Genomic DNA, 21,963 nt, shown 5'->3' with positions numbered 1-21,963 from the left:
GAATCTGAATATTGCTCAGCTCAACTAAAAATTTCAGGGAAAGAAGAGTCAGCTCAGAAGATGCCAGATGTGCCAGTAATGGTTGTTTTCCACAGGCAGTCAGCGTGTGCAATCTTTGCTTCTAGAAGGTGCTGGTTTCCTCACCAGTGTTGGCAGGGCAGGACTGGGGCAGACGAGTAGGTGGGAAACGAAGCTCAGAGAGGCTTTGATTTTAGAGTAGCAAATCAATCCTGATAACATCATAATCCTCACGCGTATTCAGTCCTGGAATCATCAGTTTACTTCTTTTACAGGTGGGCGTTCCTCGAGTGCTGGGGCAGAATGGGGTAAGATGGAGAGCCTTGCCTACCCTCCTGGTTTTTACTGCAGCTGGAGAGCCAGGTTAGAAAACCTAAGTGCAGGTGATAGGTAATATACATATCAGAAGAGTGACAAATTCAGCCCAATATGTCCTGGGCAGGTTTATCACAGAGTGAACTGATGAGAGAAAATGGTACTTTGCAGTGGCCTAGAGCAAGAATTCTTTTAATTGAAGAAGTGTCTCAACTTTTTTTCAGGTTTATTAAGATATGATTGACATATAGCATTGTGTACATTTGTATTATTGCAATATAATATATGTTGCAATATAATTACCACCATAGCATGAGCTAACATCTCCAACATATCACATAATTACCACTTCTTTTTTGGTTGTGAGAATAGCAAAGATCTACTCTCTTAGCAAATTCTAAGTATGTAATGCATTATTATCAACTCTAGTCACCATGCTGTGTATTAGGTCCCCAGAACTTATTTATCTTGTAACTGGAAGTGTGTACCCCTTGACCAGGGTTCCCACCCCCAGGCCCTGGTAAACACCATTCTAGTTTCCACCTCTTATGTGCGACCTTGGATGAAGCCTGGCCTCTCCATACCTGTTTCTTTACCTGTAAAGTGGAAGAAGTATTTGTTGGAAGAAGTATTTATTCACTGTATGCCTCCAGAGGGTTGTTACACAAAGTTAAGGGTTAAGTAATGCATCCAATGCCATGGAAGCATCATCTGACACCCACCTGAGTGTTAACTTCTGTTGTTGCTCTTAAAGCAGGGTATGCCTTAGTAAGGCTGGGTTTCTTCTTCTACTCTGTCCCATTTATTTACTATCTGCTTACTTGATCAGTGGTTTCCCTTAACATTTCCTTCTTCCCCCAAGAGACTCTGAGTATCTCTTGTTAATTATCAAGTGTTATTGTGGCATATATTGCCACTAAGTGTTATAAGAGAAATTTGTTGTTAATTAGTTCACAGAAGTCTTAGTCTGTGTGCCTAAGTAGAACATGTTTACTTAAAGAGAAATAGTTCTGGGGGCTCTAAATGAGAGAACAAGAATTTAGTTGGTGATTACACACAATGTAAAGGACCTTCTCCTGATGAAGTCACTCCAGGTTCCTTAGAGCTGCCAGAATTGCAGATAATGAACCAGTTGGCCCAGGGACAGGGGTCACATAACCTGAACTGTCAAAACCCCTGTCCATGGAAGATCAATCACAGGGAGGAAAAGGCATTACTGAAAGGATAAAATAGGCTAATGAGGAAATAAATTTTGATTCACAAAAATGTGCACATAGCCTTTCAAGAATACCCACATTGAGTTTTATTTAGGTGAATTGACTATTTTAAATCTTGCTGGTTTTACTTTGGCCCAAACTTTAAAATTTTTTTAATAAGTGAAATAGTGGTGGGATCAAGAGAACAGAAAACTCGGAGAGGCCGTGAATGTGAAGCTTTTGCTTCTCAAGGACACGTTGGTTTGGAAAAATGTATTTTCTACAGTAATTTCCAACATTGTGACGTTTTCTTCTGTTTAATGATTAAAGTGAGGTCCCCTTAATCTCAGCTTAACTTTAATATGCTTTAAGGCCAGAGAGATATCCAGCTCTCTTTTTACAAATGAAAACACTGAGGTCTAAATAAGATGGATAACTTTCCCAGCGTTGAATCCTATTGGAGTACCAATTTTTAGGTGGCCTTTCATCACAATATTTTTTTTTTTACTTTTTCTCCATTTACAGTAAGTTCATTTTGCCATATCCAGGTATTCCTCAATTTAACTGATTTACCCCATTGTTTTGGGGAAGACTACTCCAGCCTCAGGGCACTCCCTCCATTCTCCCCTGAGCCCTGCAGGAAGCTCCAGGCCATTCCTCACCCTCCCGCTTGTTCCTCCTTCATTCCTAGTGTGAGCACCGTTGGCTGCACTGGCTTCATCTTCCGAATTAAACAGTTCTAAGTGGAAATAGTTCTGAAATCCCCCACTTTTCAAACCCCACTCCTCTAATTATCCTGCTACCTCTCTTACGGTTATTTGGATAGGCCCTTCTTAATCTGTCTCCTCACCAGATTGTTTATTTACCCTGTTGAAAGCTTCTACTTACTGGCCACTCCAGTCTTCCCTTGGCTTTTGCCAGCACTGACCTCTTCTGCCCCTTCCTGTTTAGATGGGTTTCAGCTGCAGGGCCTTAGCCATTCTTAACTACTCCACTCCTGCCAGACTTCCTACCACTTTATTGCATTGAAACTAACTGTTTGATCAGCCTTTCAATTAGTAGTGTAACAGGACTAACTGGCCAGTAGCAACTGCTTTTTTCTTTCTTTCTTTTCTTTCTTTTTTCTTTTCTTTCTTCCTTCTCTTTCTTTCTTTTCTTTTCTTTTTTTTTTCCTTTTCTTTCTTCTCCTTCCTTCCTTCCCTCCTTCCTTCATTCCTTCCTTCCTTCCTCCCATCCTTCCTTTGTTTCTTCTTCCAAATAATTACATCTAGAACAGCCTGGGATCCTATAAGTATTTTTTTGTTGTTGTTTTCAGCTGAAATTGCTGAAATCCATTCTAAATTATCCCAAGAAAATTTTGCCCTTCTTCAGTTTTTATTGTTTTTAGTCTAATCAATAGATAGGTAATTAAAATGCCACACGCCCAAGGTATTGGCCTTGTTAAAGCTTTTCTTTCAAAAAAAAAAAAAAAAAGAAAGAAAGAAAGAAAAGCACGAAAGGAATTTAATCTGTATTTTCCACAAGTCATAGCAGTTCCCAAATAGCATCAGACTAGCCATGTCCAGACTTTTTGGAATTAAATTAATTAGGGTAATGTAAGTTATTACCACTATATAAATTTTAGGTGCACAACTTTATAATTCAATATCTAGTACTCCATTGTGTGCTTACCACCTAAAGTTTAGTCTTTTTCTGTCACCATACATCTGACCCCCTTTACCCTCTTTGTCCTCCCCCTGCCCCTTTTACCCCTGACAGCCACCATTCTGTTGTCTGTATCTGGAAGTTTGTTTGTTCATTTGGTCCTTCCTGTTTTACATCCCACATAAGAGTGAAATCATGTGATACTTGTTCTTTTCCAACTGACTTATTTCATTTAGCAATATACTGCTAAGATCCATCTTTGTTGTTGCAAATGACAATGTTTTATCTTTTCTGTGTCTGAGTAGTATTTAATTATTTGTATATACACTACCTCTTCTTTATCCAATCATCTTTTAAAGGACATGTAGATTGTTTCTATTTCCTAACTAAGGAAATAAAAAGACTATAAGTTCTATTTGAACTATCCCACTCATCAACTGAAATATTGATGACAGTCTTCTCTTTCTCTCTCACTCGACTCAATTTTGACTAGCTACTGAACCGTTATCCCATGTTAGGGAATTTGTTTCTTCTTTGCTCAAATTTTGCGTATGTTAAACTCTAGCTTGTAAAATTAATTTTCACCCAGATCTTTAGCTACTTTTAGACGTAGATTAACAATCAATAATGTTATTATAAACACATCTACAAATCTCCTCTTATGATGATTATTTTATTACCATTTCAATACGCCAGTGTATATAAATTAATTAAAGCCATAATATGCTTTCAATTAAACAGTAATAATATTTAATGCCTCAAACAGATTCTGCAGAGTGTATTAATGCATTCACCAGAAGTGGAAGTATTTTATACTGTTTTGGGGAGTGAAGATGTAAGTGGGCCCATCACATGTATTCAAGCATTGAACAAAGCTTCGGTCTGTGAGCCCGGTCTTGGGCTTAAGGGTGAAGACATCATAATTTACATAGTCCCTTATGGCTGGGGTAGTAAGCATTTTAAAATACTTATCATATAATGTTAAAAAGTGTTTTTAGGGAGTATGAACAGTGGGCTTTAGAAATCCAAAGAAGGAAGAGAAGACTAACGAATCATTGTGCACACATAAACGACTGCACGAAAGACCGTGTTCTTTCCTAGAAAATACTCAAGGAAGTCTAAGACAAATGATGACCCAAGTCAAGACCTGACCAGCAATGACTGCTTTGCAGGGACACCTTCATTGTTCAGCCTATCAGTGCTCTAGAAGCCTATGGGCCTTAGACTTAGAATTTGAATTCCACACAATGATTGAATGGTAATTCCACACAATGATTGAATGTATGTAATTTTGAATGTAGCAGCGGGCATTAGCCATGTGCTTCAAAGAATTGGTAAGTTGTCTTCATCAGGCATTACCAGCCCCCTTGTTCTGTTTGCTGCTGTAGCCCAGCCCTAAGCCCAATACATCCTCAGTGACACAGCTAGTCAGCCTTTTCCCTGCTACATACAGTAATCCTAAGAAACACAAGGACTGGACCTCTATGGCTCTCTAAGAAGAAGGACCACATGGCTGATTTTGTGAGACAACTGAGGCAATAGAGGAGGTGCACAACCTTTGTTGCTGACTTTGGAAGACAACAGAGGTGAGTCTAGCTAGGCTGTAGAGAGTGGAACCCTGCCCAGCTTTCATCCTCTGTGGTCCCTGGGGTCAGGCCCTACTGGCAGAAGTGGGAAATATAACCTCAAATTGCTCTCTTCAACTAGATGACTATATCATCTCTCTTGGCCCCTTCTATAGTTACACTGCCTTAAAACATTGTAATTAAGTCTCAGTTTGGTAACATGGGGCTTAGCATAACTGACACCATTTTAAATCTATTGTCTTGTTTTTTTTTAACCATAATTAGCCACAAAAATTATCAGGTAATCTAAATATCATATTTAATCTGTAAAATAGCTGTTTTAAAAATGAATCAGAATATTTAAAAATTGAATTATAGATTTGAAAAGTTAACTAAATTCTATCACAATAAATAAGGATATTTGAAAATAAAGCAAATACGAATTTTAGAAATTAAAAATCTACTTAATGAAAGTAAAACTCAATGGGTGGAGTGGGTTAAACAGCAGAATATAAACAACTTAAAGGGGGATTCATAATTGAAGGTATAGCAGTAAATTACCCAAAATTCCTAACAGAGAAAGCAAGAAATGGAAAATGTGAATGAGAAGAATGGTAGGCAGAATAAGATCTAACAGTATAATTGGAGTTTCAGGATGAAAGGGAGAGAGAATGAGGGAGTAGCAATATTCAGAGAGGTGATGCCTGTACACTTTCTATAGTTAAGGAGCATAGGACTCCTAAAATTCAGGCATAACCAATCTCAAGCAAGATAAATTTAAAAATCAACAAAAACTTAGACTTGTAAAATGAAGAGAATTAGTGGCAAAGCAGATCTTAAGAGGAATCACAGAAGGACCTAGGGGTCAGAAAAGTAGTGGGGATGGGAGCTTAATATTAAGAACATGTGTTTACAAAATGCTAAAAATAAAAATAAAAATTGAGTACATATGTATCTGTGTGTGTGTTGTGACTTAAAATAAGAAATATATATAAATACATACATATGTATATACATATATGAGGTCTGTCCGGAAAAAGTCCAGCCATTGTTAATATAATGAGAATGGTTTGTGCAACACTCATGTAGACTGGCAGCCAAGGAAAGTGGACTAGAATGCTAATGTGTGGACAATGATGACTTCACTGTACTAGTCAGTGGGGGTGATAGATGCTGTTAAGTGAGCATCTGTACTGTGTGGCTGTCACATTTAAAATGACTGCGCAAGTAGAGCAACAAGTCTGCCTCAAATTTTGTGTGAAGCTCGAACATTCCCCCAGGGAAACTATTCAGATGATTCAGAAGACCATAGCTATGTGCAACAGGTGATGAGCAGCTTCATCACAACAATACACCCACTCCTGCATCATGGCTAGTGCAGTTTTTTGGCAAAACATCAAATTGTCTAGGTGACTTAGCCATGCTACAGACAGATTTGGTGCCTTGTGACTTCTGGCTTTTCCCAAAATTAAAACCAACTTTGAAAGGGAAGAAATTTCAGACTGTGAAGAGATTCAGGAAAATATGATGGGGCAGCTGATGGTGATTGGGAAAACTGTGTGAGGTCCCCAGACACCTACTTTGAAGGGAACTGAGGAGTCTTGTCCTATGTACAATGTTTCTTATATCTTGTATCTTCTTCAATAAATGTCTCTATTTTCATAGTACATAGCTAGATACTTTCTGGACAGATCATATACATATGTATGTATATGTCTGTTCTTAGTTATCCTTTTTGGTATGGAACTCCTGAAACCCTTGGAAATTCCTTAATGATATGAGCCATAAAAATGAAAGAAGAATGATTTTGTTATTTATAACAAGCCTTTTTCAAGTATTCCTGATTTTATGTAATGAGGTAATTTTGGGAAAGCCTCTATTAACCACAGGATGGGTGCCAGTTGCCAGAGAAACCAAACATGATTAGAGGGTTGTAACTTCTAGCCCACCCCCAGCCCCAGGGCAAGAGGAGAGGGTTAGATGTTGAGTTAGTCACCGATGGTCAATCATTTAATAAGCCATAGCTATGCAATGAGGCCTCCACAAAAGCCTCAACTGAAGTAATTCAAGAAGTTCCCAGGGAGTGAAGAAATGTAGGTGTAGGGGAGGGGTTGCTCCTGGGGGTACTTGGCAGCTCAGTACTTGGCCCTCCTCCATATGCATCTATGCTATCTACCTGCTCTTGGGCTACTCCTTTAATAAATATTAGTAATAGTAAGTGAAGTGCTTTTCTGAGTTCTATGAGCCATTCTAGCCAATTATCAAACCGAGGGTTCATAGAGAGTTGGTCAGAAGCACCAGAGACAGCTAGAGCTGTTATTGAGTCTGAGGTGGGGGACAGTCTTAGGAGACTGTGCTGTTAACATGTGACCTGAGCTGACTCTAGGCAGTTAGTGCCAGAATTTTACTTAATTGTAGGACTCCCACTTGGTGTCTGGAAAGTTGAAGAAGTGCTTGGTATGAGAAAACAAAAAACAGAAAACACACCTGGTGTCAGAAGTGTTCTCACGTAGAGAGCAAAACAGTGAAGAATTTGTGCTTGTTTTTTTTTTTCCAATATGTTAGAAGGTGAGATTATTTTAAATTGCTGACCCTATATCTTTTTGGGGATGGAGAGACTGGAGAAACATTTGAACAACCTCTTAAGGTTGGAGGAACTCAGTGGTCAGAGGAACTCAGTGGTTAGGGTGTGTGGTCAGGTGTGTGACTCAGTGGATTACTGAGCCACAGCACAGTTAGTGAGTGAAGGCAGAAATTGAAGAAAGAGGAGAGGAAGAGGAGATGGCATAAGCCAGAGTGAAGCCAAGAGCTGACATCATTGGGACTTCATCACTACTGGGCTGCCCAAAGGATGGGCCTTACCAGTCCACTTCCAGTCTTGATTTATAGTGTTGTTAACATAGAAACTTGTTGCTTTTCCCTATAACCTCCCTGCAAGTCTTGAATGCCCACTACATGGACATATTTTTGAGTGTGTGTATGTGTGTGTTCCCCCATCTGAGGGAAGGAGCTGAATTTCAGCTCAGGAGAGATACGTAGAAAAGAGATACTTGCACTGAAGCATAAGTCCAGAATCAGATATGACCTTCAGAAAACTCCAGAAATCCAGAGATTGGAAGGCAAATTTTGAAGAGGCAATCACCTGAACCACACCATGAACGGCACCTTCAAAGTTAACACAGTGGCCCAACGTGGACATACATGTAGTTGCAACTGAAGCCAACATGACATTTTGGTTTTTTACAAAGTGCATTTCACAAAACAGAGTGATCTCACTGGATTTCCATTGTAATCCTGTGAGTTAAGAGCTACCATTGATTCCAAAATACAGAAGAAGAAATTGAGTTTTAGAGAATAAAATAAGCTGTTCAAGATCACATGGTGACTAAGCAGAGAAGCTTGGTCTCAACAGCATACCTAGAACATTTTTTGAGTAAAGAAGATAGGACAGAGGTCAGCTCTAGAGAAGAAATCAAGGAATTCTGAATGACATGCCCCTCCCTGCAAAAATCACAGGCTTGAAGTTGGCCTCATGAAAAAAGGCAGCTGACCAAATGGACCAAACTTGATTTTCCTTGGGCTCTTCGAAAGATTTCAATTTAAATAAAATATAGGTAAGCATTAGAGCTGTTGGACAGTCACCTGGAATTATTCTCCAGAGAGTAAGTCATCCAAGAGTTCCCTCACAGGAAAGGTCTTCCAACTGTGTGTGGGGTCCTTGGGGGCATCAACATTGGAAGCCCCAACCTGGAGGTCCAGGGAATAGTTCCAAATGCCTTATGATGCAAACCTATGTTTTGAACATTTAAGAAAAGAAGGTATCACTTCCTGGAAAAAAGGTCGTTAGTGATCTTACAGGTGCCCCAAGAAATTTACATCTGTGAACTTTGTTTCTCTCCATTAGGATGTGATATCCCAAGAAAATCCTAAGAAGATGATAATTTCATCTTTCAACAGAAATTCAGAGAGTATTTTAGTTCCGAAAGTCCCAAGAGAGACTTAAAATTACTTAGCCACACAGAGGCTCACCAGTACTGTAAAGGCAAAGGTGGCCAGCCCTTCCAAAATGAAGAGATCCCTTCAGGTTTGAAAGTCAAATACAATTTGAATGTCATTTCTTCCATGAAATATTCCATGAAACCCCTTCCCCCAACTAAAACAACACCTCATTTCACAGAGCTTCATCCTTGTCCTCTGAACATTATGTTTCTTGTGTGCTGTCAAATTTCCTATACTAGAGTGAGTTTTCTGAGGGCAGACACTTCCATAACCGCCACCCCCATTGGCAGCACATAGTAGGAACGGACAGATCTTTGCTTAGTAGAAGTCCAGAGTCTTTAGAGGATGCAGGTGGAAGATGCTGGAGAAAGAAACAAGGTGGATTATTAGTAGTGGAAATATTTTTAAAAGGAGACTTTAGAGCTAAAACAATGAGATGTTTTGTAAATTTAAGTTACTTGAATTTCTTTTCCTTTTATCTATCTTACAAAAGAAAAGGTTGTCTCAAACAATTAATAAACAAATTCTTTCTTGGTCTCTGACCATGGTTACTTGAATGTCTGATACCTTTATTGAGCCCTTGGTAGTTTTTCTTCTGACCGACAGTTATAACTTCTTAAGGACAGTTAAAGGTTGCTTCTAGCCAATGGCTCAATTGTAACTCCCGTAATATTGAAAGAGAAGCCTGAGAAAAGTCAGATGAGGGACTTACCCAATAGAGGAAGCTTCGACATCTGGCCATAGTCACACGCTGGGTTAATCCAATTATATGGAAATGGTAGTTTTTAAAGAAAACAAAATTCATGCTGAGTTTTGGCATAACACTTATCACAGTCCATGAGAGTCTCCTTTTTAGAAAGCATTGGCCCTGGTCATATAAGTAATTGAGTTTAAATAAACTGGTGCTTTGGAGGTGAATAGTTCAGTTGGCACACGTTGCTATTTTACACGGGTTCTTCATGTAATTGGGAAGGGCACAGCCCCTCTGAGAACATTTAAGCTAGCCCTGGGGACTCTCATACTCCAGCTATTAGTTGACTGTTCTTGTTAATTTATCTTTTTCTGTTATGACTCTGCTCCAAACTCATAAATGGTATTATCTTGAGGCCCAGTTCCTACTTATTTTTATTTGGTGTAGCTACATAGACACAGTACCATAAACCCTGGCAACTTACAGAGGGTCTGAGGGACTTTATCAGCATCAAGGGAAATTGATCTCTGTGAATTTGCAAGTGTTAATCCTAACCGAATAAGAATGCCTATCAGATTAAGGCTTCTGGGAGGTAGGTGGCTGAAAGGCAATCTATTTCCTTAGTCCCACCCATGGTTATCATCATTGCATGTTTTCAAAAGGAAGATGCTTTCAGTAACATTTTTAGAAAATTTGGTTCAACAGGTGGACTTTTTAAAATACATATTTTATTTCAAAACTCTTTTAATTTGCAGAGAAATTGCAAAGATAGTATAGGTAGCTCCCATATGTCTACAACTACCTTCTTCTATATTTAACATCTTACCTTAGCATGCTACATTTACTACAATTAAAGAACCAATATTGATAAATTATTACTAACTGAAGTCCAGAGTTTATACAGATATCCTTAGTTTTTCCCTACTATTAATTTTTCTGCTCCAGAATCACATCCAGAACACCACATTATATTTAGTTATCATGTCTCCTTAAGCTCCTCTTGTCTATGATACATTTTCAGATTTTCAAGATGCTTAACTTCACTAGATTTTAAAGAAATGCAAATCAAAATTATAATGAGATACCACCTCATACCTGTTAGAATGATTATTATCAACTAGATAGGTAATAAAAGTGTTGGAGAGGTTGTGGCAAGAAAAGGAATTCTCATTCACTGCTGGTGGGAATGTAAACGGGTATAGCCACTATGGAAAACAGTATGGAGTTTCCACAAAAAGTTATGAATAGAGTTACCATAACCCAGCAATCTCTATTTCTGGTATCTACATGAAAAAATTGGAAACATTTATTCATAAAGATACATGTACCTCTATGCTTATTGCAGCATTATTCACAATAGCCAAGACATGCAACCAACCAGTGCACTTTGATAGATGATTGGATAAAGAAGATGTGGTGCATATATACAATGGAACACTTCTCAGCCATAAGAAAAGATGAAATACAGCTATTGGCAACAACATGGATGGACCTTGAGAATATTATGCTAAGTGAAATAAGTCAGTTAGAAAAAGCTAAGAACCACATGATTTCATTCATATGTGGGATATAAAATGGAAACTGATAGACACAGACAATAGTATGGTAGTTACCAGAGGGAAAGGAAGGGGATAGTAAAAGGTAAAAGGGCCAATTACAGACAGAAGATGGAGACAGAAGATGATATGAATGTGGGTGGTGGCCATGCAAAGCAATATATAGATCATGTATTATAGAAATGTACATTTGAAACCTGTATAATCTTAACTAATATCACTCCAATAAATTTAATAAAAATAAATTTAAAAAACAGAGATAGATTTAAATTTTTTCATTTTTATTGTGTTTTTTCCATTATCATTTAGTCCCCTTGTACCTTCCTCACCCAAGCCATCACCACACTGCTGTCCATGTCCATGAGTCCTGTTTACTTTTTGTCCAATCCCTCCACCCCTTAGCCCCACACACCATCTGCTTTAAAAGCCTTTGCATGGTTGTGTTTGACTCGCTGTCTAATGAAAACACAACTTCTGATACCTGCAGCTCCTGTGTAGGTGTCCAACCCCACCCTCCCAATCATGTCTGTGTGGAGAGAGGAGGTGGCAGGAAAGACAATGCTCAGATGACAGGTGGCCTTATCTCCAGATCTTCTGTGGCCCAGCACTGGCCTCAGGACCCTCAACATCAAGTGGGCAGACCAGCAGCCTCCTTTCATACATGTCTGATTTAGGCAAAGATCACTGCTCCTCGAAATGCAAGAGAGCTAACAAGGCAGTGGTGCTCACAGAGAGAGGCCATCCTTTCTTTGGGGGTCATAGAAATCCCATGTGTGGGTCAGTGAGAAAGCCTGGAGAACCTGGAGACCATCCCCATGTGGGTCTGCTTTCTCTCTGCTCCTCACATAAGGGACTCTATCTGAGGCCAACCACTCCGAGCAGCTGGCGCTGGGACCCTGAATGGATCCTGCATCTCCATGGCTGCCAGCCTCTGGTAGCTGATGGCTACCCCAACAACACAACCCAGGACCTAGCTAGTTTGCTGAGGGTAGCTTCATTGAAGATGGATTTTTACAGCATCTGTAGAGAGATAGATGAGAGGTTGCTGGTTAGACAAAGCCCTTTGCTGAAAGCACTTGATCAGGTTTCTCTTGTGTGATGGGCTTACAAAATCCCCAACACCCACCCAGCCCAGAGTCCTCACCAGACATCTCTCCCCAATAATATACCCTGGCTGCCTGCACTATGGTCCCTCAAAGCTAATCTCTCTTTTTTAACAGCTTAATCATGGAATCATTGATAGAAAGAGAATTGCACACATTTCATGTGTATCAGTTGATGAGTTTAGACACATCCATGTACCTGGACACCATCTCCATGGGGGAAATATATCTCCATCACGTCCCCAAGTTTTCTATGCCCCTTGTCCCCCAAGTTTTCTATGCCCCTTGTTTGCTTGTTGCTGTTTGTTTTAATTTTTTGTGGTTGTGGTAATGGTGGTAGTGGTAAGAATGCTTATCCAAACATCTACCCTCTTAGCAAATTCTGAAAGGAACTTTTGGAAAAGGAACTTTTGGAATGGACCAGCAGCTCTGAAAGTATGAGTGGTTCCCAAGACAGCAAAAACTCCACCTGCACCTGAGGAAGATGGCATAGACTCATTATGACAGAAAGTTTGAGAAGAACTGAGAACTTTATGGGAAATTTTCAAATGCAAACTCGGCATCAAAGATACACCTGACACTCCTGAGTTTTGAGATGCATAGTTTTGGTAAATGTAAAATATAAACACCCCAACTGAGTAATAAATACCATTTTGACACTTGCCTCATTTTCATTTTACCTAAATTTTGAACAATGAAATCCTCAGAACAAAGTAATAAATGTTTTCTGTGGAAATAAGATTATAAAGTGGCAGTTATAGCTATGGGAACTGCAGAGATTCTATAGTGCTTTCCAAATAAGATACATATTTTGTAGACTCTGTGGGACCAGGTTCATTTTCAAATTACTTGAATGATTATTAGAACTTAATAATAATAAGTAGCAAATACATTCATAGTATTATCAATAAGAATTGTACATAATATATTATAAATAGAATAATTATGTATTACTATTTATAATACTTAAAGTCAACGAGAGCCAAGGATAAGATCACTCCAAACTCAGGTTGTGAATGTTGACAATAGGCTTGACTCCTTATTTGTTGGGGTACAGGGGTTCCTATCTGCCCAGACCTCCTGCACTGCTGTTTCTTCCATCAAATAAGCCCTCTTTGTGTCTTAGATCACGATGCTCCAAAAACCATTTTCCTGACCTTCACATTTGACTTTGATTCTGCATCAACCATTTAAATAGGAAAATAGTAAGCTGGCGTGAGTCAGATAAAGCCTGTACCTGGGCCGATTTGTAAAATGGAAAGGAGATGCTGGGGTTTGCCACAGGCATATGGAAGAGATCAAAGTCAGATAAAAGCCTTTTTAAAGACAGAAAATAATGAATATGTGGGAAAGAGGGAAAAAAGCGAATCTTTTTTTTTAAGTGCAAAGAAAAAGTTTTTTATAAAACACATTATTTGTTCCTTTGCTGAGAAGGAGCTGTCTGGTCTGGTTCTTGCAGATTAATGGAGTGTTTAAGTCAAGGGCTCCCTGACATTTTGAAGTGAGTGGAGGCTGAAGTGGTTTAGCTCTGACATCCAGTCCTACGGTGGTGAATTTTTACATTTAATGGGATGCAGGGTCATTTCCCATGAGCTATTTAGGGGACCTTTGTAGCTTCAAAATGTGATTCTTCCCTCAGAAGTGCCTAAAGCTGATTATTAAGCATGATTCATAAATTCTTCAAAGGTGATCAAGTTAAGTTTATACATTCAGACGGTGACAGGAAGCAGCCTTCTCTCCAACTGTAAATACCTCAAATGACTACTACAGGGCTATTTAAAAATTTTTTTCTAGTTCCTTTCATTTGTACAGCATCCTTTTAAAAAATATATGGAATCCATTTACATGCATTTAAGGATGGGAGGGTGAAGGTGAAAATGGGGATGAGACGTGAGAAGATGACAATTAGCTTCCCACCCACAGCTCCGAGTTGTATAATGCCAGGACTTGCTGATGATAAAACCAAACATTTGAGGAGCAGAAGGGACAAAAATCAGTAACAAATGGACCGCATTTATAATACACCTTCAGCACTGAATACATTTCAGCTTTGTAGTTTAATTTATAAGCTCAGCTTATAGCATGCGTGTTTGAGGGAAGCAAATGCCTCTCCCACATTTTGCTACCAGACAACTGTACTCCACAAGCACTCCTTGCCTAAGGCAATGAGCTGTTTCCATTCCACAGAAAAGCAGGCTTTCATTTGCAGGCCAAACAAATAAAAAGAAGACCCAAGCCAAATGTATTCACATTAGAATATTTATGTTATTTGTGTTTGTCACGTGGGAACAATTATTAAAAAAAGAATTTGGAGTCATGTTTATTCTTCCATAGATTTTGAGGGGATGAACAAAGATGGCAGCCCTGGCGGCGGGGGCCTCTGGTCCATGCTGCACACTTTCCAAAAGGTCTCCCTGTGTCTGATCTGCAAAGACACAGCATTTCATTTTATTATGAAACTCCTAAGCCTTAATTAGTGAGATCTCACATGTGGCCTCATTTTTTACCAAAAACACATAAAATCCAGAGTTTAACATTTAAACTTGACCAGTTGTCCTTTGGAAACATATTTTCTTTATTTGTCTGTCTCCCCTCCACAGAAACTGAGAAAAGAGCATAACTACTTTTCATTTTAAGAAACCTTGAAATGAAAGTCCTTACGGTGAAATTGCTATTTTTAGTAAAGAAGGGCCACACAAAAGCCTTTACAATGCTCATTCTCATGGACCTGCCCTTCGTCCGACCGACCCATCAGACAGATGCCAGTTGAAGTCATAGATATGGATACACATGTTTTTAGGGACATCTTTGCTACCAAACACAAAAGATGCTTTAACTACAAACTTTGAAAAAGCAGGATATCAAGTTAATGCCTGTTGAGTTGTTTGATTTAGAACTCATTAATTCCCAGTATTCAATTTGATCCAAGCTTCATTAGTAGCTGTTACTAGGCTGAAAACTGAAACACAGGAAGAAAGTTTCAAAATGATGTTATTAAAATGACAGCTTATATGTTAATAATACGGTTGCAACTATTGTCTTCCACCTATATTGGGTGTCCTATGGAAAAAAAAAAAGTACAGCGAATGTCTTTACAGTATTCTATTGTGATTACTAGGCCAGCACTATTAAATAAGTTATACATGGGGATGTCAAGTTGATATGACAGTATGATTTGTTCCACTAACCCTGGCAGATGGCTTTCAGTAGAACTAAAAGTCAGTCAAGTGTAAGTACCCAGGAACACCTTCTGTAGTAGTCCTCCCGAGATCAGAATCTCTGTTTTACTCTTCCAGGAAGATGTTGTGGGCTGAATTGTGTCACCTAATTCATATGTTGATGTCTGAACCCACGGGACCTTTTAATGTTACTGAGTTTGGAGATACAATGTTTAAAAAGGTGATTTAGGTAAAATGAGGTCTCTAGAGCAAGCCGTAATTCAATATGACTGATGTCCTCATAAGAAGAGGATATTAGGACAAAACAACACCCAGAGAAGAGATCATGTGAGATCACAGGGAGAAGGTGGCCAACTACAAGCCAAGAAAAGAGGCCTCAGGGGAAACCAACCCTACAAACCCCTTGATCTTGAATTTCCAGCATCTGGAGCTGTGAAAAAAATAAGTTGCCTGTTGTTTAAACCACAAACTCTGTGGTATTTTTTTTATAACTGCCCTAGCAGAATAATACAAAGGGTGAATAATTTTACAATTTTTAGAGTTACCAATAAATACAATAATTTCAGCTACCTGTTCTTCACCTTAAAGATATTTTAATAGAAACCTTGAATCCACAATCCACAGTAAAAGATGCTTGTCCTAACTGAGAGTACCAACCTCAAGGCAGATATTGGAGGGCAACACACAACCTTAAGCATGGCAAATGGGGAACACAATGCTTCTACAATGGGATGATTGACTTCAGAATGCTGGAGTGAATATATGGGTTTTTGGCCAGGCAACATGTCACCTAGCAATGATAGGCAGAGTTGTATGATTTATTTTATAAGACAATTCTCAAGTCTAAATCTGAATATTAAATGCAGGGGGGTGTAAAGCAAATATTACAAAATTAATCTACTTAAAAAACATGAATCTTATTACATTTCTCGTCACTATATGTTCATGTTCAAGAAACAGATGTTAATTTTTGGCAATGAAATTGCTCCCACCAGATGGTTAGCATTCTCCATCACCACCACCAGCTCTCCCAACACAGAACATCAGCTTCTGGGCTGGACTTGGGTCTCCACAAACAATGTTTTGTACACTGTGGTTTTGTGCTCTATTGGGTCAACGTTTTGAGGAACCACATTAACCCAAATGGAGAACACTAGCCACAAGCCATCAGCTTATTTTACACAAAACTCCTGAAGCTGTTGATCCAGTAGAGATGAGGATGTGTACAGAGGCAGCCGCATGCTGAACTACAGCCCTTGAGCTGCTTAAGCCTGTATGTCCCCAGCTGAGGGTCACCACCAACTCCAAGTGCCACATGGATGGGACTCCACCCAGGTGCCAGCCTTCTTGACCACAGACCCAAGAAGCAACCAGCCCCATCTGTGACAAGCTGGAGTGGTCAGAGCTTGGTATTTCCCCTTCCTTGCCTATGTCAAATGTTTAATAAAGGGATACTGCCTAGTTATTTTAAATTAAATGTCCAGAGACCACTTGGGGTCCAAATGTAAGCAATTTTAGACAAAATATCCTGAATGTGACAAGTATTCATCAAAACTTAATGAGAAATAGTCAGGGTATGTAATTATAGTAACCTACTGATTTCAGACCCCTTCAAGTACAACTAAGAGAGAGCTGTGGAAAAGAGCAAGAGGGACCTGAAGATACACACCTGCTCATTCACACTCTTCCACATTCTCACACACAATACATGTACATGCACACTCATGCACCCACACATGTTTATGTTTCCACAAATGCACTCACATAATCCGTACCCGTGCACTCACATACATGAATTCACAGTAGCTCACTCACATTCAAACATTCTCACCCACACAGACAAACTTTGAGAGAAGTCTTCTTCTATCCCCACCGATCAGTTTCGCCTGAGGTCTACAGGGGTGCAGCTCTTCACCTGAGATCTGGACACTCATCCTGGCTTCATACTTCTCTCCCCTATGTCTGGGGCCCTCTGGACCTTCCATGGTGGACCATCATCAGTCAGAACCCCCACAGCTGTTTAAATGAAAGACTAACCTCTACAGTGAGAGAACCTCAGGCTGCAGTCTGTGATCAGGAAGCCGGATGGTGTATACAAAGCCCAGGTTCAAATGTCAGTGTCTCCTGGCTTGTACCCACAAAGTTCTGCTGCTAATGTTTTGTGTGCTGTCTGCTTCCACAGGGACACTTGGTGGCTCTTTGTAATGTCCAGACCCAGGCTTTGGCCCCAAGCCAGAACAGTTCTTCACAATGACACCTGGACCTCCAGCTACCTGCCTATCTCTTGTTCTCCATTGGGCATTTCTCTGCCCATTTGATCTAATTATTTCTCTTTTTCCCATTTTCCTCCTAGCACTCCTTTCCTTTTAGTCTCAATTCTCAATCTAACCTCTCCATGGATGTCCCCTATGCACTTGGCACAATCTCTGGAGAGGGGTGCTTCATTGTTCCTTATCTCATTCCTTTCAATTTTTCCGATTCCATGACTCTTCTCTGTCACTTTCTGCTGGTGTCAATCCTGGGGATCATGCAGCCCAAGGAAGACCATGCCCATGCTAGGAGGGTGTCCAGGCTGGTGGGTGGTCACTTGCAAGGTGAACAAGTAGAGCTCGAGCAGGTAAGAGTCATAGAGGTACCAGCAGCTCCACAGAGACCTTAATAATCCATTCCTGACAATTAATTACCCACGTTTCTGAGGCTCTCCACCAGCCAGGTCCTGGAGAACCAGAGCACTCTAGACTATTACAGTCTCCCTACTGTCCTGAGTCTCAATCCTGGGCTTTTCTGGTCTTGGGGCCCACAGGTATCTTTGATCCAGATATGTGTCAGGGTTAGAGAAGGGGACCATGGTGTTTAATCCTCAGGCTGAGGATTAAATTGAGGGTGGGCCAGGGCCTTGTCTATGTCTCCCACACTGTAGTGGCAGAGATCTCTTATAGATCAAATGCCCTATAAACACTGGGATGAACAAGGGCAGGGGAATTGAGGAAAGAGTGAGAAAAGAGTCCAGACAAGGTCTGCATGAAGGGAGAGTGAGGTTCAGGTAGGAACCAGGTGAGAGTGTAAGTGGTCTGGGGATAAAGGGTGAGCAGACATCAGGCTTTTCTCCCCTGTATCCTTTATTCACCTGGACTCCACAACCCTCAGAGGACAGCTCCTTCTCCTTTGGGCCTCTCCTATCTAAATGCAACCCCACTGGGGATCTGTACCATTCACCTGCAACCAGAGAATTTCCACAAAACCTGTCTCTTAAAGAAGCTACCCCAAGGCCCACACTACTTTTAATCATATCACACTTAAGACAGTTCCCCTATGGCACTTCACAACAGGGGTGGCATTCCTGGCCCCCAAAAGAAGGTATGACCACACTTGAGAGGCTTCCTGGCCTTTTGGCAGTGACATGGGGAAGTCTTCAAACCACAAGACAAAAAGGAGCAGAGAATGGCCAGTCTTTTCTACCAACTATAGAGTCAACTCTTGAACAATTGTGAAGCTTCCACCAAGCATTCTAAGAACTGCTTTTGTTAGGAAAATATTCGTGAAAACTACCTGGCGTAAAATTACTTGTAGTCTAAATACAAATGGGCTAAAAAATATCCAACTGTCAAGAAGTTGATCTAGTGTCCTATTTTCTCTTCTTACCTTTTCATTCTGTAAGGGCAGAATTCTCATCCCAGGTCTGTTAGCAAGTCAGGGCATTTGTTCTTTCCTTTTCATTTCCAAAATCCCCTCCTTCCCTTCCTCTTGCCTCCTTGCCTCTCCTCCTTCCTTCTCTCTACCTCCTCCTTTTTTTTTTCTTTTCCCTATGCCTCCTTTTCTTCTTTTTTTCTCAAGTCAACAACTTTATATTCAGGTGTGCACTAAAGACACTGTGTAAATTATGAGAACACAGCAGGCATCATAGTTCTTGGTCTGAGACTCTTATGCTCTTAAAAGAAATTATGTAGGTTAGGACTGAAATGTATTGGAAATGCACAGAGGCGCCATCCAGAGCTGGTCACAGAGGGATAGCTGGACTGGGACTCCAGAGCCTTGGTCTTGGTTCCTTATGAGTCTCTCTTTGTCACTCTGCCCTCCTCCCTTACTCAGACAGTTCTCCTGTCATGGCTATCTGCATTTCTGTTCCACTCTCTTCCTCGCCGTCACACTCCCTCTATGCACTGGTTCTTCTTTTTAAGGAAATGAGACATTTCTAAAGTTTTGTTCTTTGTTTCATTTTACCCTAAACATTCTCACCTTTTAATCAAATTTGATTTATCATCCTTTCTTAGTGAAGTTTAAAATTCACATATTTATACATCAAAAAAGAACATTTTGATATGTAGTCATATATTAACCAATTAAAATGACTACTGGATAGTTTAGTTATTCAATTGTAAAAATATCTAGCTATAATGCACAAATAACAAATGCATACTTACCCAAAACAAACACCTAATGTATTCAACAATATAAAATCTTCACAATGGACAATCCAAGGATTAGACATCAATAAGGTATGTCATGTTACTTATTTCATTTGATTTGCTTCATCCCATGTTCATTTCGGTTAGGTTAATAATAAAATGATGTGGATTCATTGTTTTATTTTTAATAAAATAATTAATTATTTTTAATTTTAATTTTTGGTCTCAGGAACCCTTTATATTTTTTAAAGTTCTTGACCATATCAAATAGCTCTTGTTTATGTGGGCTTAATTTATGTTATCATATTAAAATTAAAATTGAAAAAATTATTATCTATTCATTAATTTTAAAACAAAACTACGGCATATTTACATACAAACTATTTTTCTGAAAACACCTGTATTTTCCAAACAAAAAATGTAGTGAGTAGCCTGGTTTTATATTTTTGCAAATCTTCATATCTGGTCTAAAAGAAGACAGCTAGATTATTACTCTGCTTTGGTATTGCATCAGCTAGGCTATCCCTGTCCTGTGGCCTCTGGAAAGCGCCCCATTCGCTCATGAGAACATGAATAAGCAATTAATGTCTTTACAGGACTGTGGACATTGTTGTGAAAATGGACAAAAACAATGTGTGGAGACATGAAGTTGAGGTATCACAACTGCAATAAACCATCATGATCATGTCACTTGGAGAGAGCTGAGTGTTGGAATATGGTGACTTACCAGGAAAACAAATTTTCAAGGGTGCTCAGAATTTTTGAGTAAAGTCTGCTCAGTTGTCAAATGGGGAAACCGATGTGTAAGCAAATTTACGTAATAATCAAAATCACATGATTAGCTGAAGAAGCCAGCTCTCAGATGGGAAAACCCATTATAGCACTCTGCTTTTCAAGCTACTTTCTTTTCATAAATCTTTGTAATTCAGAAATTCTTCTTCCATTTAGTGGATTTTAGAAGTAGTCCATGTAGTCTGCTTACAACATAGGTTCCAAGGAATTTCATAGACTGGCCTAAGGGCTGATCTCCATTTTCTCTTGGATTGTGTGCTAAGTCCCTGGCTTCTGTGCTGACTCACAGGTGATGTGTTAGTGAGCTACGTTTACATTTGTATCTATAATAACTGTCCCTGGATGTGCAGGGTCAAGAGCTGATGGTTTTCTAACTCAGCCACCCAGGGGGTACATTGACCTCTCTGAGCATTATCAACAGCATCTATAAAAAAGGAGAAAAATAAGTCCTTTGTGGGGATTCAAGTACTGGCAGAAATCACTACTTACCATGACTCCACTCCTCACAAAATAGGGTCCAATGGAATCTCTGTCTCCAGCCATGCTACAAATTCCAGATATGGACTGTCTCCCACCAGTGTATTCTGAATACATATTTTTGTGGATGGTAAGAAAATTGTTTTAACATTGTGCGTTATGCATAAGGTAATAAGCCTGAAAAAAAATTGTCCACTAATGATTAAACTTATAAGGGCCTGCTGGTTATTCTGAAGTTTCCAGGTCACAATTATAAAACAATATTCTATCACCAAATAATTGCTTTTTAATGAATCAGTTGCTTTGCTTTAACTGTATTTTTTAATTTTATTTTTCAATTACAGTTGACATTCAACATCATATCAGTTTCAGATGTACAACATGGTGGTTAGACTTTTATGTAACTCATAAAGTGATCCCCCTATCGGTCTAGTATACACTTGCATCCTACAGTGTTACTACAACACTGCTGGCTGTATGCCCTATGCTGTACTTTACATGCTATGACTGGTTTTATAACTCATGGTTCGTACCTCTTAGTTCCTCTTTCACCCGTCTCCCCAATGCCCTTCCCATCAGTGACCATCTCTTTGTTCTATATATAATTGTGTTTCTGTTTTGGTTGTTCACTTATTTTATTTTGTGATTCCATGTGTAAGTGAAATCATATGGTGTCTAACTTATTTCACTTAACTCTTTACTGTATTTTGGGGTTGAGTTTAGCAGTCTCTAGTTCTCCAAGTTCCTACATTTCTGTGGACTTGCCTGGATCTACATGTAATCCAGCTACATATGGGGACTCCCTGTCTTCTCACCTTGAGGCAGGTAGTGGGATTCAGGCAGGAGACAAGGCCTCACACCTGGAAACTTAGAAAGAGGCAGATACATATGCCCTGGAGATCTCTCACAGTGGCTCAGGAGTGCAGAATCTTGTTACAGTTTAATTGAACATGTCTTCACAGAAAAGAGTTATAAATTGTAATGTTTTGCCAACTTTTGATAGTAAAACGTCCTATCTACCT

This window comes from Desmodus rotundus, chromosome 1, assembly GCF_022682495.2.
Source record: "Desmodus rotundus isolate HL8 chromosome 1, HLdesRot8A.1, whole genome shotgun sequence".
Classification (NCBI taxonomy): domain Eukaryota; kingdom Metazoa; phylum Chordata; class Mammalia; order Chiroptera; family Phyllostomidae; genus Desmodus; species Desmodus rotundus.
The sequence above is the reverse complement of the archived record's forward strand: the minus strand, read 5'-3'. Positions refer to the sequence as shown.